This window comes from Siphateles boraxobius, unplaced genomic scaffold, assembly GCF_051911475.1.
Source record: "Siphateles boraxobius isolate OS27281-9 unplaced genomic scaffold, OSU_SipBor_1 390, whole genome shotgun sequence".
Classification (NCBI taxonomy): domain Eukaryota; kingdom Metazoa; phylum Chordata; class Actinopteri; order Cypriniformes; family Leuciscidae; genus Siphateles; species Siphateles boraxobius.
The window spans coordinates 1-17,575 of record NW_027509020.1 but is presented as its reverse complement, the minus strand read 5'-3'; the positions used below and the strand labels follow the sequence as shown (position 1 = coordinate 17,575).

General features: G+C 41.2%; 49 non-coding genes across 49 annotated transcripts; all 49 read left to right on the top strand.

The window, feature by feature from the left end:
- Positions 1–302: 302 nt before the first annotated feature.
- LOC143704591 (5S ribosomal RNA) lies at positions 303–421 on the top strand. Its single transcript, XR_013191544.1, has one exon. It is a non-coding gene; the product is annotated as a 5S ribosomal RNA (ribosomal RNA).
- A 162-nt stretch (positions 422–583) lies between these two features.
- On the top strand, positions 584–702 carry LOC143704580 (5S ribosomal RNA). The gene has a single exon (XR_013191533.1). It is a non-coding gene; the product is annotated as a 5S ribosomal RNA (ribosomal RNA).
- Positions 703–863: 161 nt separating this feature from the next.
- On the top strand, positions 864–982 carry LOC143704568 (5S ribosomal RNA). The gene has a single exon (XR_013191522.1). It is a non-coding gene; the product is annotated as a 5S ribosomal RNA (ribosomal RNA).
- Positions 983–1,143: 161 nt separating this feature from the next.
- LOC143705251 (5S ribosomal RNA) lies at positions 1,144–1,262 on the top strand. The gene has a single exon (XR_013192182.1). It is a non-coding gene; the product is annotated as a 5S ribosomal RNA (ribosomal RNA).
- Positions 1,263–1,633: 371 nt separating this feature from the next.
- LOC143704693 (5S ribosomal RNA) lies at positions 1,634–1,752 on the top strand. Its single transcript, XR_013191639.1, has one exon. It is a non-coding gene; the product is annotated as a 5S ribosomal RNA (ribosomal RNA).
- Positions 1,753–2,124: 372 nt separating this feature from the next.
- Positions 2,125–2,243, top strand: LOC143705239 (5S ribosomal RNA). Its single transcript, XR_013192171.1, has one exon. It is a non-coding gene; the product is annotated as a 5S ribosomal RNA (ribosomal RNA).
- A 162-nt stretch (positions 2,244–2,405) lies between these two features.
- Positions 2,406–2,524, top strand: LOC143705228 (5S ribosomal RNA). Its single transcript, XR_013192160.1, has one exon. It is a non-coding gene; the product is annotated as a 5S ribosomal RNA (ribosomal RNA).
- Positions 2,525–2,686: 162 nt separating this feature from the next.
- Positions 2,687–2,805, top strand: LOC143705216 (5S ribosomal RNA). Its single transcript, XR_013192149.1, has one exon. It is a non-coding gene; the product is annotated as a 5S ribosomal RNA (ribosomal RNA).
- A 363-nt stretch (positions 2,806–3,168) lies between these two features.
- Positions 3,169–3,287, top strand: LOC143704692 (5S ribosomal RNA). Its single transcript, XR_013191638.1, has one exon. It is a non-coding gene; the product is annotated as a 5S ribosomal RNA (ribosomal RNA).
- A 372-nt stretch (positions 3,288–3,659) lies between these two features.
- LOC143705205 (5S ribosomal RNA) lies at positions 3,660–3,778 on the top strand. Its single transcript, XR_013192138.1, has one exon. It is a non-coding gene; the product is annotated as a 5S ribosomal RNA (ribosomal RNA).
- A 162-nt stretch (positions 3,779–3,940) lies between these two features.
- Positions 3,941–4,059, top strand: LOC143705192 (5S ribosomal RNA). Its single transcript, XR_013192126.1, has one exon. It is a non-coding gene; the product is annotated as a 5S ribosomal RNA (ribosomal RNA).
- Positions 4,060–4,221: 162 nt separating this feature from the next.
- LOC143705180 (5S ribosomal RNA) lies at positions 4,222–4,340 on the top strand. The gene has a single exon (XR_013192113.1). It is a non-coding gene; the product is annotated as a 5S ribosomal RNA (ribosomal RNA).
- Positions 4,341–4,712: 372 nt separating this feature from the next.
- Positions 4,713–4,831, top strand: LOC143705169 (5S ribosomal RNA). Its single transcript, XR_013192102.1, has one exon. It is a non-coding gene; the product is annotated as a 5S ribosomal RNA (ribosomal RNA).
- A 162-nt stretch (positions 4,832–4,993) lies between these two features.
- LOC143705158 (5S ribosomal RNA) lies at positions 4,994–5,112 on the top strand. Its single transcript, XR_013192091.1, has one exon. It is a non-coding gene; the product is annotated as a 5S ribosomal RNA (ribosomal RNA).
- A 162-nt stretch (positions 5,113–5,274) lies between these two features.
- LOC143704725 (5S ribosomal RNA) lies at positions 5,275–5,393 on the top strand. The gene has a single exon (XR_013191669.1). It is a non-coding gene; the product is annotated as a 5S ribosomal RNA (ribosomal RNA).
- Positions 5,394–5,555: 162 nt separating this feature from the next.
- LOC143705146 (5S ribosomal RNA) lies at positions 5,556–5,674 on the top strand. The gene has a single exon (XR_013192080.1). It is a non-coding gene; the product is annotated as a 5S ribosomal RNA (ribosomal RNA).
- A 373-nt stretch (positions 5,675–6,047) lies between these two features.
- Positions 6,048–6,166, top strand: LOC143705134 (5S ribosomal RNA). Its single transcript, XR_013192068.1, has one exon. It is a non-coding gene; the product is annotated as a 5S ribosomal RNA (ribosomal RNA).
- Positions 6,167–6,328: 162 nt separating this feature from the next.
- Positions 6,329–6,447, top strand: LOC143705123 (5S ribosomal RNA). Its single transcript, XR_013192057.1, has one exon. It is a non-coding gene; the product is annotated as a 5S ribosomal RNA (ribosomal RNA).
- A 162-nt stretch (positions 6,448–6,609) lies between these two features.
- Positions 6,610–6,728, top strand: LOC143705112 (5S ribosomal RNA). Its single transcript, XR_013192045.1, has one exon. It is a non-coding gene; the product is annotated as a 5S ribosomal RNA (ribosomal RNA).
- Positions 6,729–6,890: 162 nt separating this feature from the next.
- Positions 6,891–7,009, top strand: LOC143704724 (5S ribosomal RNA). Its single transcript, XR_013191668.1, has one exon. It is a non-coding gene; the product is annotated as a 5S ribosomal RNA (ribosomal RNA).
- A 162-nt stretch (positions 7,010–7,171) lies between these two features.
- LOC143705101 (5S ribosomal RNA) lies at positions 7,172–7,290 on the top strand. The gene has a single exon (XR_013192034.1). It is a non-coding gene; the product is annotated as a 5S ribosomal RNA (ribosomal RNA).
- Positions 7,291–7,653: 363 nt separating this feature from the next.
- On the top strand, positions 7,654–7,772 carry LOC143705089 (5S ribosomal RNA). Its single transcript, XR_013192023.1, has one exon. It is a non-coding gene; the product is annotated as a 5S ribosomal RNA (ribosomal RNA).
- A 372-nt stretch (positions 7,773–8,144) lies between these two features.
- LOC143704691 (5S ribosomal RNA) lies at positions 8,145–8,263 on the top strand. Its single transcript, XR_013191637.1, has one exon. It is a non-coding gene; the product is annotated as a 5S ribosomal RNA (ribosomal RNA).
- A 372-nt stretch (positions 8,264–8,635) lies between these two features.
- On the top strand, positions 8,636–8,754 carry LOC143705077 (5S ribosomal RNA). The gene has a single exon (XR_013192011.1). It is a non-coding gene; the product is annotated as a 5S ribosomal RNA (ribosomal RNA).
- Positions 8,755–8,916: 162 nt separating this feature from the next.
- On the top strand, positions 8,917–9,035 carry LOC143705066 (5S ribosomal RNA). The gene has a single exon (XR_013192000.1). It is a non-coding gene; the product is annotated as a 5S ribosomal RNA (ribosomal RNA).
- Positions 9,036–9,197: 162 nt separating this feature from the next.
- Positions 9,198–9,316, top strand: LOC143704723 (5S ribosomal RNA). Its single transcript, XR_013191667.1, has one exon. It is a non-coding gene; the product is annotated as a 5S ribosomal RNA (ribosomal RNA).
- A 162-nt stretch (positions 9,317–9,478) lies between these two features.
- Positions 9,479–9,597, top strand: LOC143705054 (5S ribosomal RNA). The gene has a single exon (XR_013191989.1). It is a non-coding gene; the product is annotated as a 5S ribosomal RNA (ribosomal RNA).
- Positions 9,598–9,960: 363 nt separating this feature from the next.
- On the top strand, positions 9,961–10,079 carry LOC143704689 (5S ribosomal RNA). The gene has a single exon (XR_013191636.1). It is a non-coding gene; the product is annotated as a 5S ribosomal RNA (ribosomal RNA).
- Positions 10,080–10,451: 372 nt separating this feature from the next.
- LOC143705043 (5S ribosomal RNA) lies at positions 10,452–10,570 on the top strand. Its single transcript, XR_013191977.1, has one exon. It is a non-coding gene; the product is annotated as a 5S ribosomal RNA (ribosomal RNA).
- Positions 10,571–10,732: 162 nt separating this feature from the next.
- Positions 10,733–10,851, top strand: LOC143705031 (5S ribosomal RNA). The gene has a single exon (XR_013191966.1). It is a non-coding gene; the product is annotated as a 5S ribosomal RNA (ribosomal RNA).
- Positions 10,852–11,014: 163 nt separating this feature from the next.
- Positions 11,015–11,133, top strand: LOC143705019 (5S ribosomal RNA). Its single transcript, XR_013191955.1, has one exon. It is a non-coding gene; the product is annotated as a 5S ribosomal RNA (ribosomal RNA).
- Positions 11,134–11,505: 372 nt separating this feature from the next.
- LOC143705007 (5S ribosomal RNA) lies at positions 11,506–11,624 on the top strand. Its single transcript, XR_013191944.1, has one exon. It is a non-coding gene; the product is annotated as a 5S ribosomal RNA (ribosomal RNA).
- Positions 11,625–11,786: 162 nt separating this feature from the next.
- Positions 11,787–11,905, top strand: LOC143704996 (5S ribosomal RNA). The gene has a single exon (XR_013191933.1). It is a non-coding gene; the product is annotated as a 5S ribosomal RNA (ribosomal RNA).
- A 373-nt stretch (positions 11,906–12,278) lies between these two features.
- Positions 12,279–12,397, top strand: LOC143704984 (5S ribosomal RNA). Its single transcript, XR_013191922.1, has one exon. It is a non-coding gene; the product is annotated as a 5S ribosomal RNA (ribosomal RNA).
- A 162-nt stretch (positions 12,398–12,559) lies between these two features.
- Positions 12,560–12,678, top strand: LOC143704972 (5S ribosomal RNA). Its single transcript, XR_013191911.1, has one exon. It is a non-coding gene; the product is annotated as a 5S ribosomal RNA (ribosomal RNA).
- A 162-nt stretch (positions 12,679–12,840) lies between these two features.
- On the top strand, positions 12,841–12,959 carry LOC143704720 (5S ribosomal RNA). Its single transcript, XR_013191665.1, has one exon. It is a non-coding gene; the product is annotated as a 5S ribosomal RNA (ribosomal RNA).
- A 162-nt stretch (positions 12,960–13,121) lies between these two features.
- On the top strand, positions 13,122–13,240 carry LOC143704959 (5S ribosomal RNA). The gene has a single exon (XR_013191897.1). It is a non-coding gene; the product is annotated as a 5S ribosomal RNA (ribosomal RNA).
- Positions 13,241–13,603: 363 nt separating this feature from the next.
- Positions 13,604–13,722, top strand: LOC143704688 (5S ribosomal RNA). The gene has a single exon (XR_013191635.1). It is a non-coding gene; the product is annotated as a 5S ribosomal RNA (ribosomal RNA).
- Positions 13,723–14,094: 372 nt separating this feature from the next.
- On the top strand, positions 14,095–14,213 carry LOC143704947 (5S ribosomal RNA). Its single transcript, XR_013191885.1, has one exon. It is a non-coding gene; the product is annotated as a 5S ribosomal RNA (ribosomal RNA).
- A 162-nt stretch (positions 14,214–14,375) lies between these two features.
- LOC143704935 (5S ribosomal RNA) lies at positions 14,376–14,494 on the top strand. The gene has a single exon (XR_013191873.1). It is a non-coding gene; the product is annotated as a 5S ribosomal RNA (ribosomal RNA).
- Positions 14,495–14,657: 163 nt separating this feature from the next.
- On the top strand, positions 14,658–14,776 carry LOC143704922 (5S ribosomal RNA). Its single transcript, XR_013191862.1, has one exon. It is a non-coding gene; the product is annotated as a 5S ribosomal RNA (ribosomal RNA).
- A 373-nt stretch (positions 14,777–15,149) lies between these two features.
- Positions 15,150–15,268, top strand: LOC143704910 (5S ribosomal RNA). The gene has a single exon (XR_013191850.1). It is a non-coding gene; the product is annotated as a 5S ribosomal RNA (ribosomal RNA).
- Positions 15,269–15,430: 162 nt separating this feature from the next.
- Positions 15,431–15,549, top strand: LOC143704898 (5S ribosomal RNA). Its single transcript, XR_013191839.1, has one exon. It is a non-coding gene; the product is annotated as a 5S ribosomal RNA (ribosomal RNA).
- Positions 15,550–15,711: 162 nt separating this feature from the next.
- LOC143704719 (5S ribosomal RNA) lies at positions 15,712–15,830 on the top strand. Its single transcript, XR_013191664.1, has one exon. It is a non-coding gene; the product is annotated as a 5S ribosomal RNA (ribosomal RNA).
- Positions 15,831–15,992: 162 nt separating this feature from the next.
- Positions 15,993–16,111, top strand: LOC143704886 (5S ribosomal RNA). Its single transcript, XR_013191827.1, has one exon. It is a non-coding gene; the product is annotated as a 5S ribosomal RNA (ribosomal RNA).
- Positions 16,112–16,484: 373 nt separating this feature from the next.
- On the top strand, positions 16,485–16,603 carry LOC143704874 (5S ribosomal RNA). The gene has a single exon (XR_013191815.1). It is a non-coding gene; the product is annotated as a 5S ribosomal RNA (ribosomal RNA).
- Positions 16,604–16,765: 162 nt separating this feature from the next.
- LOC143704862 (5S ribosomal RNA) lies at positions 16,766–16,884 on the top strand. The gene has a single exon (XR_013191803.1). It is a non-coding gene; the product is annotated as a 5S ribosomal RNA (ribosomal RNA).
- Positions 16,885–17,046: 162 nt separating this feature from the next.
- Positions 17,047–17,165, top strand: LOC143704718 (5S ribosomal RNA). Its single transcript, XR_013191663.1, has one exon. It is a non-coding gene; the product is annotated as a 5S ribosomal RNA (ribosomal RNA).
- Positions 17,166–17,327: 162 nt separating this feature from the next.
- LOC143704850 (5S ribosomal RNA) lies at positions 17,328–17,446 on the top strand. The gene has a single exon (XR_013191790.1). It is a non-coding gene; the product is annotated as a 5S ribosomal RNA (ribosomal RNA).
- The last annotated feature ends 129 nt before the right edge of the window (positions 17,447–17,575 follow it).

The following is a 17,575-nucleotide window of genomic DNA, read 5'->3' as shown; positions in this document are numbered from 1 at the left end:
TTCAGAAAGCATGAAAGAGTTTGAGTTTTTTCAAAAGTTCTTCTTAGTCTTCTTCACTAATGGTCTAAGCTTTTAAATAAGGCCTGGTTAGTACTTGGATGGGAGGCCGCATGGGAATACTAGGTGTTGTAAGCTTTTTTAAGAAAAAAAAAAAGAGTCCCTGAGCTTCTTCAAAAAGCCTTAAAAAGTCTCTGAGATTCTTCAGAAAGCATGAAAGAGCTTGAGTTTTTTCAAAAGTTGTTCTTAGTTTTCTTCACTAATGGTCTAACCTTTTAAATAGCCCAATTTTGGCAGCAGTTTTAGCTTACGGCCATACCACCTTGGGCACGCCCGATCTCGTCTGATCTCGGAAGCTAAGCAGGGTCGGGCCTGGTTAGTACTTGGATGGGAGACCGCCTGGGAATACCAGGTGCTGTAAGCTTTTAAAAAAAAAAAAAAGAGTGCCTGAGCTTCAAAAAGCCTTAAAAAGTCTCTGAGATTCTTCAGAAAGCATGAAAGAGTTTGAGTTTTTTCAAAAGTTGTTCTTAGTTTTCTTCACTAATGGTCTAACCTTTTAAATAGCCCAATTTTGGCAGCAGTATTCGCTTACGGCCATACCACCTTGGGCACGCCCGATCTCGTCTGATCTCGGAAGCTAAGCAGGGTCGGGCCTGGTTAGTACTTGGATGGGAGACCGCCTGGGAATACCAGGTGCTGTAAGCTTTTAAAAAAAAAAAAAGAGTCCCTGAGCTTCAAAAAGCCTTAAAAAGTCTCTGAGATTCTTCAGAAAGCATGAAAGAGTTTGAGTTTTTTCAAAAGTTCTTCTTAGTCTTCTTCACTAATGGTCTAACCTTTTAAATAGCCCAATTTTGGCAGCAGTATTCGCTTACGGCCATACCACCTTGGGCACGCCCGATCTCGTCTGATCTCGGAAGCTAAGCAGGGTCGGGCCTGGTTAGTACTTGGATGGGAGACCGCCTGGGAATACCAGGTGCTGTAAGCTTTTAAAAAAAAAAAAAGAGTCCCTGAGCTTCAAAAAGCCTTAAAAAGTCTCTGAGATTCTTCAGAAAGCATGAAAGAGTTTGAGTTTTTTCAAAAGTTGTTCTTAGTTTTCTTCACTAATGGTCTAACCTTTTAAATAGCCCAATTTTGGCAGCAGTTTTCGCTTACGGCCATACCACCTTGGGCACGCCCGATCTCGTCTGATCTCGGAAGCTAAGCAGGGTCGGGCCTGGTTAGTACTTGGATGGGAGACCGCCTGGGAATACCAGGTGCTGTAAGCTTTTAAAAAAAAAAAAAAAAAAAAAAGAGTGCCTGAGCTTCAAAAAGCCTTAAAAAGTCTCTGAGATTCTTCAGAAAGCATGAAAGAGTTTGAGTTTTTTCAAAAGTTCTTCTTAGTCTTCTTCACTAATGGTCTAAGCTTTTAAATAAGGCCTGGTTAGTACTTGGATGGGAGGCCGCATGGGAATACTAGGTGTTGTAAGCTTTTTTAAGAAAAAAAAAAAAGAGTCCCTGAGCTTCTTCAAAAAGCCTTAAAAAGTCTCTGAGATTCTTCAGAAAGCATGAAAGAGCTTGAGTTTTTTCAAAAGTTGTTCTTAGTTTTCTTCACTAATGGTCTAACCTTTTAAATAGCCCAATTTTGGCAGCAGTTTTAGCTTACGGCCATACCACCTTGGGCACGCCTGATCTCGTCTGATCTCGGAAGCTAAGCAGGGTCGGGCCTGGTTAGTACTTGGATGGGAGACCGCCTGGGAATACCAGGTGCTGTAAGCTTTTAAAAAAAAAAAAAAAAAAAAAAAGAGTGCCTGAGCTTCAAAAAGCCTTAAAAAGTCTCTGAGATTCTTCAGAAAGCATGAAAGAGTTTGAGTTTTTTCAAAAGTTCTTCTTAGTCTTCTTCACTAATGGTCTAAGCTTTTAAATAAGGCCTGGTTAGTACTTGGATGGGAGGCCGCATGGGAATACTAGGTGTTGTAAGCTTTTTTAAGAAAAAAAAAAAAGAGTCCCTGAGCTTCTTCAAAAAGCCTTAAAAAGTCTCTGAGATTCTTCAGAAAGCATGAAAGAGCTTGAGTTTTTTCAAAAGTTGTTCTTAGTTTTCTTCACTAATGGTCTAACCTTTTAAATAGCCCAATTTTGGCAGCAGTTTTAGCTTACGGCCATACCACCTTGGGCACGCCCGATCTCGTCTGATCTCGGAAGCTAAGCAGGGTCGGGCCTGGTTAGTACTTGGATGGGAGACCGCCTGGGAATACCAGGTGCTGTAAGCTTTTAAAAAAAAAAAAAAGAGTGCCTGAGCTTCAAAAAGCCTTAAAAAGTCTCTGAGATTCTTCAGAAAGCATGAAAGAGTTTGAGTTTTTTCAAAAGTTGTTCTTAGTTTTCTTCACTAATGGTCTAACCTTTTAAATAGCCCAATTTTGGCAGCAGTATTCGCTTACGGCCATACCACCTTGGGCACGCCCGATCTCGTCTGATCTCGGAAGCTAAGCAGGGTCGGGCCTGGTTAGTACTTGGATGGGAGACCGCCTGGGAATACCAGGTGCTGTAAGCTTTTAAAAAAAAAAAAAAGAGTCCCTGAGCTTCAAAAAGCCTTAAAAAGTCTCTGAGATTCTTCAGAAAGCATGAAAGAGTTAAAGTTTTTTCAAAAGTTCTTCTTAGTCTTCTTCACTAATGGTCTAACCTTTTAAATAGCCCAATTTTGGCAGCAGTATTCGCTTACGGCCATACCACCTTGGGCACGCCCGATCTCGTCTGATCTCGGAAGCTAAGCAGGGTCGGGCCTGGTTAGTACTTGGATGGGAGACCGCCTGGGAATACCAGGTGCTGTAAGCTTTTAAAAAAAAAAAAAAGAGTCCCTGAGCTTCAAAAAGCCTTAAAAAGTCTCTGAGATTCTTCAGAAAGCATGAAAGAGTTTGAGTTTTTTCAAAAGTTCTTCTTAGTCTTCTTCACTAATGGTCTAAGCTTTTAAATAAGGCCTGGTTAGTACTTGGATGGGAGGCCGCATGGGAATACTAGGTGTTGTAAGCTTTTTTAAGAAAAAAAAAAAAGAGTCCCTGAGCTTCTTCAAAAAGCCTTAAAAAGTCTCTGAGATTCTTCAGAAAGCATGAAAGAGCTTGAGTTTTTTCAAAAGTTGTTCTTAGTTTTCTTCACTAATGGTCTAACCTTTTAAATAGCCCAATTTTGGCAGCAGTTTTAGCTTACGGCCATACCACCTTGGGCACGCCTGATCTCGTCTGATCTCGGAAGCTAAGCAGGGTCGGGCCTGGTTAGTACTTGGATGGGAGACCGCCTGGGAATACCAGGTGCTGTAAGCTTTTAAAAAAAAAAAAAAAAAAAAAAAGAGTGCCTGAGCTTCAAAAAGCCTTAAAAAGTCTCTGAGATTCTTCAGAAAGCATGAAAGAGTTTGAGTTTTTTCAAAAGTTCTTCTTAGTCTTCTTCACTAATGGTCTAAGCTTTTAAATAAGGCCTGGTTAGTACTTGGATGGGAGGCCGCATGGGAATACTAGGTGTTGTAAGCTTTTTTAAGAAAAAAAAAAAAGAGTCCCTGAGCTTCTTCAAAAAGCCTTAAAAAGTCTCTGAGATTCTTCAGAAAGCATGAAAGAGCTTGAGTTTTTTCAAAAGTTGTTCTTAGTTTTCTTCACTAATGGTCTAACCTTTTAAATAGCCCAATTTTGGCAGCAGTTTTAGCTTACGGCCATACCACCTTGGGCACGCCCGATCTCGTCTGATCTCGGAAGCTAAGCAGGGTCGGGCCTGGTTAGTACTTGGATGGGAGACCGCCTGGGAATACCAGGTGCTGTAAGCTTTTAAAAAAAAAAAAAAGAGTGCCTGAGCTTCAAAAAGCCTTAAAAAGTCTCTGAGATTCTTCAGAAAGCATGAAAGAGTTTGAGTTTTTTCAAAAGTTGTTCTTAGTTTTCTTCACTAATGGTCTAACCTTTTAAATAGCCCAATTTTGGCAGCAGTATTCGCTTACGGCCATACCACCTTGGGCACGCCCGATCTCGTCTGATCTCGGAAGCTAAGCAGGGTCGGGCCTGGTTAGTACTTGGATGGGAGACCGCCTGGGAATACCAGGTGCTGTAAGCTTTTAAAAAAAAAAAAAAGAGTCCCTGAGCTTCAAAAAGCCTTAAAAAGTCTCTGAGATTCTTCAGAAAGCATGAAAGAGTTAAAGTTTTTTCAAAAGTTCTTCTTAGTCTTCTTCACTAATGGTCTAACCTTTTAAATAGCCCAATTTTGGCAGCAGTATTCGCTTACGGCCATACCACCTTGGGCACGCCCGATCTCGTCTGATCTCGGAAGCTAAGCAGGGTCGGGCCTGGTTAGTACTTGGATGGGAGACCGCCTGGGAATACCAGGTGCTGTAAGCTTTTAAAAAAAAAAAAAAAAAAAAAAAGAGTGCCTGAGCTTCAAAAAGCCTTAAAAAGTCTCTGAGATTCTTCAGAAAGCATGAAAGAGTTTGAGTTTTTTCAAAAGTTCTTCTTAGTCTTCTTCACTAATGGTCTAAGCTTTTAAATAAGGCCTGGTTAGTACTTGGATGGGAGGGCGCATGGGAATACTAGGTGTTGTAAGCTTTTTTAAGAAAAAAAAAAAAGAGTCCCTGAGCTTCTTCAAAAAGCCTTAAAAAGTCTCTGAGATTCTTCAGAAAGCAAGAAAGAGCTTGAGTTTTTTCAAAAGTTGTTCTTAGTTTTCTTCACTAATGGTCTAACCTTTTAAATAGCCCAATTTTGGCAGCAGTTTTAGCTTACGGCCATACCACCTTGGGCACGCCCGATCTCGTCTGATCTCGGAAGCTAAGCAGGGTCGGGCCTGGTTAGTACTTGGATGGGAGACCGCCTGGGAATACCAGGTGCTGTAAGCTTTTAAAAAAAAAAAAAAGAGTCCCTGAGCTTCAAAAAGCCTTAAAAAGTCTCTGAGATTCTTCAGAAAGCATGAAAGAGTTTGAGTTTTTTCAAAAGTTGTTCTTAGTTTTCTTCACTAATGGTCTAACCTTTTAAATAGCCCAATTTTGGCAGCAGTTTTCGCTTACGGCCATACCACCTTGGGCACGCCCGATCTCGTCTGATCTCGGAAGCTAAGCAGGGTCGGGCCTGGTTAGTACTTGGATGGGAGACCGCCTGGGAATACCAGGTGCTGTAAGCTTTTAAAAAAAAAAAAAAGAGTCCCTGAGCTTCAAAAAGCCTTAAAAAGTCTCTGAGATTCTTCAGAAAGCAAGAAAGAGCTTGAGTTTTTTCAAAAGTTGTTCTTAGTTTTCTTCACTAATGGTCTAACCTTTTAAATAGCCCAATTTTGGCAGCAGTTTTAGCTTACGTCCATACCACCTTGGGCACGCCCGATCTCGTCTGATCTCGGAAGCTAAGCAGGGTCGGGCCTGGTTAGTACTTGGATGGGAGACCGCCTGGGAATACCAGGTGCTGTAAGCTTTTAAAAAAAAAAAAAAGAGTGCCTGAGCTTCAAAAAGCCTTAAAAAGTCTCTGAGATTCTTCAGAAAGCATGAAAGAGTTTGAGTTTTTTCAAAAGTTGTTCTTAGTTTTCTTCACTAATGGTCTAACCTTTTAAATAGCCCAATTTTGGCAGCAGTATTCGCTTACGGCCATACCACCTTGGGCACGCCCGATCTCGTCTGATCTCGGAAGCTAAGCAGGGTCGGGCCTGGTTAGTACTTGGATGGGAGACCGCCTGGGAATACCAGGTGCTGTAAGCTTTTAAAAAAAAAAAAAAAAAAAAAAAAGAGTGCCTGAGCTTCAAAAAGCCTTAAAAAGTCTCTGAGATTCTTCAGAAAGCATGAAAGAGTTTGAGTTTTTTCAAAAGTTCTTCTTAGTCTTCTTCACTAATGGTCTAAGCTTTTAAATAAGGCCTGGTTAGTACTTGGATGGGAGGGCGCATGGGAATACTAGGTGTTGTAAGCTTTTTTAAGAAAAAAAAAAAAGAGTCCCTGAGCTTCTTCAAAAAGCCTTAAAAAGTCTCTGAGATTCTTCAGAAAGCAAGAAAGAGCTTGAGTTTTTTCAAAAGTTGTTCTTAGTTTTCTTCACTAATGGTCTAACCTTTTAAATAGCCCAATTTTGGCAGCAGTTTTAGCTTACGGCCATACCACCTTGGGCACGCCCGATCTCGTCTGATCTCGGAAGCTAAGCAGGGTCGGGCCTGGTTAGTACTTGGATGGGAGACCGCCTGGGAATACCAGGTGCTGTAAGCTTTTAAAAAAAAAAAAAAGAGTCCCTGAGCTTCAAAAAGCCTTAAAAAGTCTCTGAGATTCTTCAGAAAGCATGAAAGAGTTTGAGTTTTTTCAAAAGTTGTTCTTAGTTTTCTTCACTAATGGTCTAACCTTTTAAATAGCCCAATTTTGGCAGCAGTTTTCGCTTACGGCCATACCACCTTGGGCACGCCCGATCTCGTCTGATCTCGGAAGCTAAGCAGGGTCGGGCCTGGTTAGTACTTGGATGGGAGACCGCCTGGGAATACCAGGTGCTGTAAGCTTTTAAAAAAAAAAAAAAGAGTCCCTGAGCTTCAAAAAGCCTTAAAAAGTCTCTGAGATTCTTCAGAAAGCATGAAAGAGTTTGAGTTTTTTCAAAAGTTGTTCTTAGTTTTCTTCACTAATGGTCTAACCTTTTAAATAGCCCAATTTTGGCAGCAGTTTTCGCTTACGGCCATACCACCTTGGGCACGCCCGATCTCGTCTGATCTCGGAAGCTAAGCAGGGTCGGGCCTGGTTAGTACTTGGATGGGAGACCGCCTGGGAATACCAGGTGCTGTAAGCTTTTAAAAAAAAAAAAAAGAGTCCCTGAGCTTCAAAAAGCCTTAAAAAGTCTCTGAGATTCTTCAGAAAGCAAGAAAGAGCTTGAGTTTTTTCAAAAGTTGTTCTTAGTTTTCTTCACTAATGGTCTAACCTTTTAAATAGCCCAATTTTGGCAGCAGTTTTAGCTTACGTCCATACCACCTTGGGCACGCCCGATCTCGTCTGATCTCGGAAGCTAAGCAGGGTCGGGCCTGGTTAGTACTTGGATGGGAGACCGCCTGGGAATACCAGGTGCTGTAAGCTTTTAAAAAAAAAAAAAAGAGTGCCTGAGCTTCAAAAAGCCTTAAAAAGTCTCTGAGATTCTTCAGAAAGCATGAAAGAGTTTGAGTTTTTTCAAAAGTTGTTCTTAGTTTTCTTCACTAATGGTCTAACCTTTTAAATAGCCCAATTTTGGCAGCAGTATTCGCTTACGGCCATACCACCTTGGGCACGCCCGATCTCGTCTGATCTCGGAAGCTAAGCAGGGTCGGGCCTGGTTAGTACTTGGATGGGAGACCGCCTGGGAATACCAGGTGCTGTAAGCTTTTAAAAAAAAAAAAAAGAGTCCCTGAGCTTCAAAAAGCCTTAAAAAGTCTCTGAGATTCTTCAGAAAGCATGAAAGAGTTTGAGTTTTTTCAAAAGTTCTTCTTAGTCTTCTTCACTAATGGTCTAAGCTTTTAAATAAGGCCTGGTTAGTACTTGGATGGGAGGCCGCATGGGAATACTAGGTGTTGTAAGCTTTTTTAAGAAAAAAAAAAAAGAGTCCCTGAGCTTCTTCAAAAAGCCTTAAAAAGTCTCTGAGATTCTTCAGAAAGCATGAAAGAGCTTGAGTTTTTTCAAAAGTTGTTCTTAGTTTTCTTCACTAATGGTCTAACCTTTTAAATAGCCCAATTTTGGCAGCAGTTTTAGCTTACGGCCATACCACCTTGGGCACGCCCGATCTCGTCTGATCTCGGAAGCTAAGCAGGGTCGGGCCTGGTTAGTACTTGGATGGGAGACCGCCTGGGAATACCAGGTGCTGTAAGCTTTTAAAAAAAAAAAAAAAAAAAAAAAGAGTGCCTGAGCTTCAAAAAGCCTTAAAAAGTCTCTGAGATTCTTCAGAAAGCATGAAAGAGTTTGAGTTTTTTCAAAAGTTCTTCTTAGTCTTCTTCACTAATGGTCTAAGCTTTTAAATAAGGCCTGGTTAGTACTTGGATGGGAGGCCGCATGGGAATACTAGGTGTTGTAAGCTTTTTTAAGAAAAAAAAAAAAGAGTCCCTGAGCTTCTTCAAAAAGCCTTAAAAAGTCTCTGAGATTCTTCAGAAAGCATGAAAGAGCTTGAGTTTTTTCAAAAGTTGTTCTTAGTTTTCTTCACTAATGGTCTAACCTTTTAAATAGCCCAATTTTGGCAGCAGTTTTAGCTTACGGCCATACCACCTTGGGCACGCCTGATCTCGTCTGATCTCGGAAGCTAAGCAGGGTCGGGCCTGGTTAGTACTTGGATGGGAGACCGCCTGGGAATACCAGGTGCTGTAAGCTTTTAAAAAAAAAAAAAAAAAAAAAAAGAGTGCCTGAGCTTCAAAAAGCCTTAAAAAGTCTCTGAGATTCTTCAGAAAGCATGAAAGAGTTTGAGTTTTTTCAAAAGTTCTTCTTAGTCTTCTTCACTAATGGTCTAAGCTTTTAAATAAGGCCTGGTTAGTACTTGGATGGGAGGCCGCATGGGAATACTAGGTGTTGTAAGCTTTTTTAAGAAAAAAAAAAAAGAGTCCCTGAGCTTCTTCAAAAAGCCTTAAAAAGTCTCTGAGATTCTTCAGAAAGCAAGAAAGAGCTTGAGTTTTTTCAAAAGTTGTTCTTAGTTTTCTTCACTAATGGTCTAACCTTTTAAATAGCCCAATTTTGGCAGCAGTTTTAGCTTACGGCCATACCACCTTGGGCACGCCCGATCTCGTCTGATCTCGGAAGCTAAGCAGGGTCGGGCCTGGTTAGTACTTGGATGGGAGACCGCCTGGGAATACCAGGTGCTGTAAGCTTTTAAAAAAAAAAAAAAGAGTCCCTGAGCTTCAAAAAGCCTTAAAAAGTCTCTGAGATTCTTCAGAAAGCATGAAAGAGTTTGAGTTTTTTCAAAAGTTGTTCTTAGTTTTCTTCACTAATGGTCTAACCTTTTAAATAGCCCAATTTTGGCAGCAGTTTTCGCTTACGGCCATACCACCTTGGGCACGCCCGATCTCGTCTGATCTCGGAAGCTAAGCAGGGTCGGGCCTGGTTAGTACTTGGATGGGAGACCGCCTGGGAATACCAGGTGCTGTAAGCTTTTAAAAAAAAAAAAAAGAGTCCCTGAGCTTCAAAAAGCCTTAAAAAGTCTCTGAGATTCTTCAGAAAGCAAGAAAGAGCTTGAGTTTTTTCAAAAGTTGTTCTTAGTTTTCTTCACTAATGGTCTAACCTTTTAAATAGCCCAATTTTGGCAGCAGTTTTAGCTTACGTCCATACCACCTTGGGCACGCCCGATCTCGTCTGATCTCGGAAGCTAAGCAGGGTCGGGCCTGGTTAGTACTTGGATGGGAGACCGCCTGGGAATACCAGGTGCTGTAAGCTTTTAAAAAAAAAAAAAAGAGTGCCTGAGCTTCAAAAAGCCTTAAAAAGTCTCTGAGATTCTTCAGAAAGCATGAAAGAGTTTGAGTTTTTTCAAAAGTTGTTCTTAGTTTTCTTCACTAATGGTCTAACCTTTTAAATAGCCCAATTTTGGCAGCAGTATTCGCTTACGGCCATACCACCTTGGGCACGCCCGATCTCGTCTGATCTCGGAAGCTAAGCAGGGTCGGGCCTGGTTAGTACTTGGATGGGAGACCGCCTGGGAATACCAGGTGCTGTAAGCTTTTAAAAAAAAAAAAAAGAGTCCCTGAGCTTCAAAAAGCCTTAAAAAGTCTCTGAGATTCTTCAGAAAGCATGAAAGAGTTTGAGTTTTTTCAAAAGTTCTTCTTAGTCTTCTTCACTAATGGTCTAAGCTTTTAAATAAGGCCTGGTTAGTACTTGGATGGGAGGCCGCATGGGAATACTAGGTGTTGTAAGCTTTTTTAAGAAAAAAAAAAAAGAGTCCCTGAGCTTCTTCAAAAAGCCTTAAAAAGTCTCTGAGATTCTTCAGAAAGCATGAAAGAGCTTGAGTTTTTTCAAAAGTTGTTCTTAGTTTTCTTCACTAATGGTCTAACCTTTTAAATAGCCCAATTTTGGCAGCAGTTTTAGCTTACGGCCATACCACCTTGGGCACGCCTGATCTCGTCTGATCTCGGAAGCTAAGCAGGGTCGGGCCTGGTTAGTACTTGGATGGGAGACCGCCTGGGAATACCAGGTGCTGTAAGCTTTTAAAAAAAAAAAAAAAAAAAAAAAGAGTGCCTGAGCTTCAAAAAGCCTTAAAAAGTCTCTGAGATTCTTCAGAAAGCATGAAAGAGTTTGAGTTTTTTCAAAAGTTCTTCTTAGTCTTCTTCACTAATGGTCTAAGCTTTTAAATAAGGCCTGGTTAGTACTTGGATGGGAGGCCGCATGGGAATACTAGGTGTTGTAAGCTTTTTTAAGAAAAAAAAAAAAGAGTCCCTGAGCTTCTTCAAAAAGCCTTAAAAAGTCTCTGAGATTCTTCAGAAAGCATGAAAGAGCTTGAGTTTTTTCAAAAGTTGTTCTTAGTTTTCTTCACTAATGGTCTAACCTTTTAAATAGCCCAATTTTGGCAGCAGTTTTAGCTTACGGCCATACCACCTTGGGCACGCCCGATCTCGTCTGATCTCGGAAGCTAAGCAGGGTCGGGCCTGGTTAGTACTTGGATGGGAGACCGCCTGGGAATACCAGGTGCTGTAAGCTTTTAAAAAAAAAAAAAAGAGTGCCTGAGCTTCAAAAAGCCTTAAAAAGTCTCTGAGATTCTTCAGAAAGCATGAAAGAGTTTGAGTTTTTTCAAAAGTTGTTCTTAGTTTTCTTCACTAATGGTCTAACCTTTTAAATAGCCCAATTTTGGCAGCAGTATTCGCTTACGGCCATACCACCTTGGGCACGCCCGATCTCGTCTGATCTCGGAAGCTAAGCAGGGTCGGGCCTGGTTAGTACTTGGATGGGAGACCGCCTGGGAATACCAGGTGCTGTAAGCTTTTAAAAAAAAAAAAAAAGAGTCCCTGAGCTTCAAAAAGCCTTAAAAAGTCTCTGAGATTCTTCAGAAAGCATGAAAGAGTTTGAGTTTTTTCAAAAGTTCTTCTTAGTCTTCTTCACTAATGGTCTAACCTTTTAAATAGCCCAATTTTGGCAGCAGTATTCGCTTACGGCCATACCACCTTGGGCACGCCCGATCTCGTCTGATCTCGGAAGCTAAGCAGGGTCGGGCCTGGTTAGTACTTGGATGGGAGACCGCCTGGGAATACCAGGTGCTGTAAGCTTTTAAAAAAAAAAAAAAAAAAAAAAAGAGTGCCTGAGCTTCAAAAAGCCTTAAAAAGTCTCTGAGATTCTTCAGAAAGCATGAAAGAGTTTGAGTTTTTTCAAAAGTTCTTCTTAGTCTTCTTCACTAATGGTCTAAGCTTTTAAATAAGGCCTGGTTAGTACTTGGATGGGAGGGCGCATGGGAATACTAGGTGTTGTAAGCTTTTTTAAGAAAAAAAAAAAAGAGTCCCTGAGCTTCTTCAAAAAGCCTTAAAAAGTCTCTGAGATTCTTCAGAAAGCATGAAAGAGCTTGAGTTTTTTCAAAAGTTGTTCTTAGTTTTCTTCACTAATGGTCTAACCTTTTAAATAGCCCAATTTTGGCAGCAGTATTCGCTTACGGCCATACCACCTTGGGCACGCCCGATCTCGTCTGATCTCGGAAGCTAAGCAGGGTCGGGCCTGGTTAGTACTTGGATGGGAGACCGCCTGGGAATACCAGGTGCTGTAAGCTTTTAAAAAAAAAAAAAAGAGTCCCTGAGCTTCAAAAAGCCTTAAAAAGTCTCTGAGATTCTTCAGAAAGCATGAAAGAGTTTGAGTTTTTTCAAAAGTTCTTCTTAGTCTTCTTCACTAATGGTCTAACCTTTTAAATAGCCCAATTTTGGCAGCAGTATTCGCTTACGGCCATACCACCTTGGGCACGCCCGATCTCGTCTGATCTCGGAAGCTAAGCAGGGTCGGGCCTGGTTAGTACTTGGATGGGAGACCGCCTGGGAATACCAGGTGCTGTAAGCTTTTAAAAAAAAAAAAAAAAAAAAAAAAGAGTGCCTGAGCTTCAAAAAGCCTTAAAAAGTCTCTGAGATTCTTCAGAAAGCATGAAAGAGTTTGAGTTTTTTCAAAAGTTCTTCTTAGTCTTCTTCACTAATGGTCTAAGCTTTTAAATAAGGCCTGGTTAGTACTTGGATGGGAGGGCGCATGGGAATACTAGGTGTTGTAAGCTTTTTTAAGAAAAAAAAAAAAGAGTCCCTGAGCTTCTTCAAAAAGCCTTAAAAAGTCTCTGAGATTCTTCAGAAAGCAAGAAAGAGCTTGAGTTTTTTCAAAAGTTGTTCTTAGTTTTCTTCACTAATGGTCTAACCTTTTAAATAGCCCAATTTTGGCAGCAGTTTTAGCTTACGGCCATACCACCTTGGGCACGCCCGATCTCGTCTGATCTCGGAAGCTAAGCAGGGTCGGGCCTGGTTAGTACTTGGATGGGAGACCGCCTGGGAATACCAGGTGCTGTAAGCTTTTAAAAAAAAAAAAAAGAGTCCCTGAGCTTCAAAAAGCCTTAAAAAGTCTCTGAGATTCTTCAGAAAGCATGAAAGAGTTTGAGTTTTTTCAAAAGTTGTTCTTAGTTTTCTTCACTAATGGTCTAACCTTTTAAATAGCCCAATTTTGGCAGCAGTTTTCGCTTACGGCCATACCACCTTGGGCACGCCCGATCTCGTCTGATCTCGGAAGCTAAGCAGGGTCGGGCCTGGTTAGTACTTGGATGGGAGACCGCCTGGGAATACCAGGTGCTGTAAGCTTTTAAAAAAAAAAAAAAGAGTCCCTGAGCTTCAAAAAGCCTTAAAAAGTCTCTGAGATTCTTCAGAAAGCAAGAAAGAGCTTGAGTTTTTTCAAAAGTTGTTCTTAGTTTTCTTCACTAATGGTCTAACCTTTTAAATAGCCCAATTTTGGCAGCAGTTTTAGCTTACGTCCATACCACCTTGGGCACGCCCGATCTCGTCTGATCTCGGAAGCTAAGCAGGGTCGGGCCTGGTTAGTACTTGGATGGGAGACCGCCTGGGAATACCAGGTGCTGTAAGCTTTTAAAAAAAAAAAAAAGAGTGCCTGAGCTTCAAAAAGCCTTAAAAAGTCTCTGAGATTCTTCAGAAAGCATGAAAGAGTTTGAGTTTTTTCAAAAGTTGTTCTTAGTTTTCTTCACTAATGGTCTAACCTTTTAAATAGCCCAATTTTGGCAGCAGTATTCGCTTACGGCCATACCACCTTGGGCACGCCCGATCTCGTCTGATCTCGGAAGCTAAGCAGGGTCGGGCCTGGTTAGTACTTGGATGGGAGACCGCCTGGGAATACCAGGTGCTGTAAGCTTTTAAAAAAAAAAAAAAGAGTCCCTGAGCTTCAAAAAGCCTTAAAAAGTCTCTGAGATTCTTCAGAAAGCATGAAAGAGTTTGAGTTTTTTCAAAAGTTCTTCTTAGTCTTCTTCACTAATGGTCTAAGCTTTTAAATAAGGCCTGGTTAGTACTTGGATGGGAGGCCGCATGGGAATACTAGGTGTTGTAAGCTTTTTTAAGAAAAAAAAAAAAGAGTCCCTGAGCTTCTTCAAAAAGCCTTAAAAAGTCTCTGAGATTCTTCAGAAAGCATGAAAGAGCTTGAGTTTTTTCAAAAGTTGTTCTTAGTTTTCTTCACTAATGGTCTAACCTTTTAAATAGCCCAATTTTGGCAGCAGTTTTAGCTTACGGCCATACCACCTTGGGCACGCCTGATCTCGTCTGATCTCGGAAGCTAAGCAGGGTCGGGCCTGGTTAGTACTTGGATGGGAGACCGCCTGGGAATACCAGGTGCTGTAAGCTTTTAAAAAAAAAAAAAAAAAAAAAAAGAGTGCCTGAGCTTCAAAAAGCCTTAAAAAGTCTCTGAGATTCTTCAGAAAGCATGAAAGAGTTTGAGTTTTTTCAAAAGTTCTTCTTAGTCTTCTTCACTAATGGTCTAAGCTTTTAAATAAGGCCTGGTTAGTACTTGGATGGGAGGCCGCATGGGAATACTAGGTGTTGTAAGCTTTTTTAAGAAAAAAAAAAAAGAGTCCCTGAGCTTCTTCAAAAAGCCTTAAAAAGTCTCTGAGATTCTTCAGAAAGCATGAAAGAGCTTGAGTTTTTTCAAAAGTTGTTCTTAGTTTTCTTCACTAATGGTCTAACCTTTTAAATAGCCCAATTTTGGCAGCAGTTTTAGCTTACGGCCATACCACCTTGGGCACGCCCGATCTCGTCTGATCTCGGAAGCTAAGCAGGGTCGGGCCTGGTTAGTACTTGGATGGGAGACCGCCTGGGAATACCAGGTGCTGTAAGCTTTTAAAAAAAAAAAAAAGAGTGCCTGAGCTTCAAAAAGCCTTAAAAAGTCTCTGAGATTCTTCAGAAAGCATGAAAGAGTTTGAGTTTTTTCAAAAGTTGTTCTTAGTTTTCTTCACTAATGGTCTAACCTTTTAAATAGCCCAATTTTGGCAGCAGTATTCGCTTACGGCCATACCACCTTGGGCACGCCCGATCTCGTCTGATCTCGGAAGCTAAGCAGGGTCGGGCCTGGTTAGTACTTGGATGGGAGACCGCCTGGGAATACCAGGTGCTGTAAGCTTTTAAAAAAAAAAAAAAAGAGTCCCTGAGCTTCAAAAAGCCTTAAAAAGTCTCTGAGATTCTTCAGAAAGCATGAAAGAGTTTGAGTTTTTTCAAAAGTTCTTCTTAGTCTTCTTCACTAATGGTCTAACCTTTTAAATAGCCCAATTTTGGCAGCAGTATTCGCTTACGGCCATACCACCTTGGGCACGCCCGATCTCGTCTGATCTCGGAAGCTAAGCAGGGTCGGGCCTGGTTAGTACTTGGATGGGAGACCGCCTGGGAATACCAGGTGCTGTAAGCTTTTAAAAAAAAAAAAAAAAAAAAAAAAGAGTGCCTGAGCTTCAAAAAGCCTTAAAAAGTCTCTGAGATTCTTCAGAAAGCATGAAAGAGTTTGAGTTTTTTCAAAAGTTCTTCTTAGTCTTCTTCACTAATGGTCTAAGCTTTTAAATAAGGCCTGGTTAGTACTTGGATGGGAGGGCGCATGGGAATACTAGGTGTTGTAAGCTTTTTTAAGAAAAAAAAAAAAGAGTCCCTGAGCTTCTTCAAAAAGCCTTAAAAAGTCTCTGAGATTCTTCAGAAAGCAAGAAAGAGCTTGAGTTTTTTCAAAAGTTGTTCTTAGTTTTCTTCACTAATGGTCTAACCTTTTAAATAGCCCAATTTTGGCAGCAGTTTTAGCTTACGGCCATACCACCTTGGGCACGCCCGATCTCGTCTGATCTCGGAAGCTAAGCAGGGTCGGGCCTGGTTAGTACTTGGATGGGAGACCGCCTGGGAATACCAGGTGCTGTAAGCTTTTAAAAAAAAAAAAAAGAGTCCCTGAGCTTCAAAAAGCCTTAAAAAGTCTCTGAGATTCTTCAGAAAGCATGAAAGAGTTTGAGTTTTTTCAAAAGTTGTTCTTAGTTTTCTTCACTAATGGTCTAACCTTTTAAATAGCCCAATTTTGGCAGCAGTTTTCGCTTACGGCCATACCACCTTGGGCACGCCCGATCTCGTCTGATCTCGGAAGCTAAGCAGGGTCGGGCCTGGTTAGTACTTGGATGGGAGACCGCCTGGGAATACCAGGTGCTGTAAGCTTTTAAAAAAAAAAAAAAGAGTCCCTGAGCTTCAAAAAGCCTTAAAAAGTCTCTGAGATTCTTCAGAAAGCAAGAAAGAGCTTGAGTTTTTTCAAAAGTTGTTCTTAGTTTTCTTCACTAATGGTCTAACCTTTTAAATAGCCCAATTTTGGCAGCAGTTTTAGCTTACGTCCATACCACCTTGGGCACGCCCGATCTCGTCTGATCTCGGAAGCTAAGCAGGGTCGGGCCTGGTTAGTACTTGGATGGGAGACCGCCTGGGAATACCAGGTGCTGTAAGCTTTTAAAAAAAAAAAAAAGAGTGCCTGAGCTTCAAAAAGCCTTAAAAAGTCTCTGAGATTCTTCAGAAAGCATGAAAGAGTTTGAGTTTTTTCAAAAGTTGTTCTTAGTTTTCTTCACTAATGGTCTAACCTTTTAAATAGCCCAATTTTGGCAGCAGTATTCGCTTACGGCCATACCACCTTGGGCACGCCCGATCTCGTCTGATCTCGGAAGCTAAGCAGGGTCGGGCCTGGTTAGTACTTGGATGGGAGACCGCCTGGGAATACCAGGTGCTGTAAGCTTTTAAAAAAAAAAAAAAAAAAAAAAAAGAGTGCCTGAGCTTCAAAAAGCCTTAAAAAGTCTCTGAGATTCTTCAGAAAGCATGAAAGAGTTTGAGTTTTTTCAAAAGTTCTTCTTAGTCTTCTTCACTAATGGTCTAAGCTTTTAAATAAGGCCTGGTTAGTACTTGGATGGGAGGGCGCATGGGAATACTAGGTGTTGTAAGCTTTTTTAAGAAAAAAAAAAAAGAGTCCCTGAGCTTCTTCAAAAAGCCTTAAAAAGTCTCTGAGATTCTTCAGAAAGCAAGAAAGAGCTTGAGTTTTTTCAAAAGTTGTTCTTAGTTTTCTTCACTAATGGTCTAACCTTTTAAATAGCCCAATTTTGGCAGCAGTTTTAGCTTACGGCCATACCACCTTGGGCACGCCCGATCTCGTCTGATCTCGGAAGCTAAGCAGGGTCGGGCCTGGTTAGTACTTGGATGGGAGACCGCCTGGGAATACCAGGTGCTGTAAGCTTTTAAAAAAAAAAAAAAGAGTCCCTGAGCTTCAAAAAGCCTTAAAAAGTCTCTGAGATTCTTCAGAAAGCATGAAAGAGTTTGAGTTTTTTCAAAAGTTGTTCTTAGTTTTCTTCACTAATGGTCTAACCTTTTAAATAGCCCAATTTTGGCAGCAGTTTTCGCTTACGGCCATACCACCTTGGGCACGCCCGATCTCGTCTGATCTCGGAAGCTAAGCAGGGTCGGGCCTGGTTAGTACTTGGATGGGAGACCGCCTGGGAATACCAGGTGCTGTAAGCTTTTAAAAAAAAAAAAAAGAGTCCCTGAGCTTCAAAAAGCCTTAAAAAGTCTCTGAGATTCTTCAGAAAGCAAGAAAGAGCTTGAGTTTTTTCAAAAGTTGTTCTTAGTTTTCTTCACTAATGGTCTAACCTTTTAAATAGCCCAATTTTGGCAGCAGTTTTAGCTTACGTCCATACCACCTTGGGCACGCCCGATCTCGTCTGATCTCGGAAGCTAAGCAGGGTCGGGCCTGGTTAGTACTTGGATGGGAGACCGCCTGGGAATACCAGGTGCTGTAAGCTTTTAAAAAAAAAAAAAAGAGTGCCTGAGCTTCAAAAAGCCTTAAAAAGTCTCTGAGATTCTTCAGAAAGCATGAAAGAGTTTGAGTTTTTTCAAAAGTTGTTCTTAGTTTTCTTCACTAATGGTCTAACCTTTTAAATAGCCCAATTTTGGCAGCAGTATTCGCTTACGGCCATACCACCTTGGGCACGCCCGATCTCGTCTGATCTCGGAAGCTAAGCAGGGTCGGGCCTGGTTAGTACTTGGATGGGAGACCGCCTGGGAATACCAGGTGCTGTAAGCTTTTAAAAAAAAAAAAAAGAGTCCCTGAGCTTCAAAAAGCCTTAAAAAGTCTCTGAGATTCTTCAGAAAGCATGAAAGAGTTTGAGTTTTTTCAAAAGTTCTTCTTAGTCTTCTTCACTAATGGTCTAAG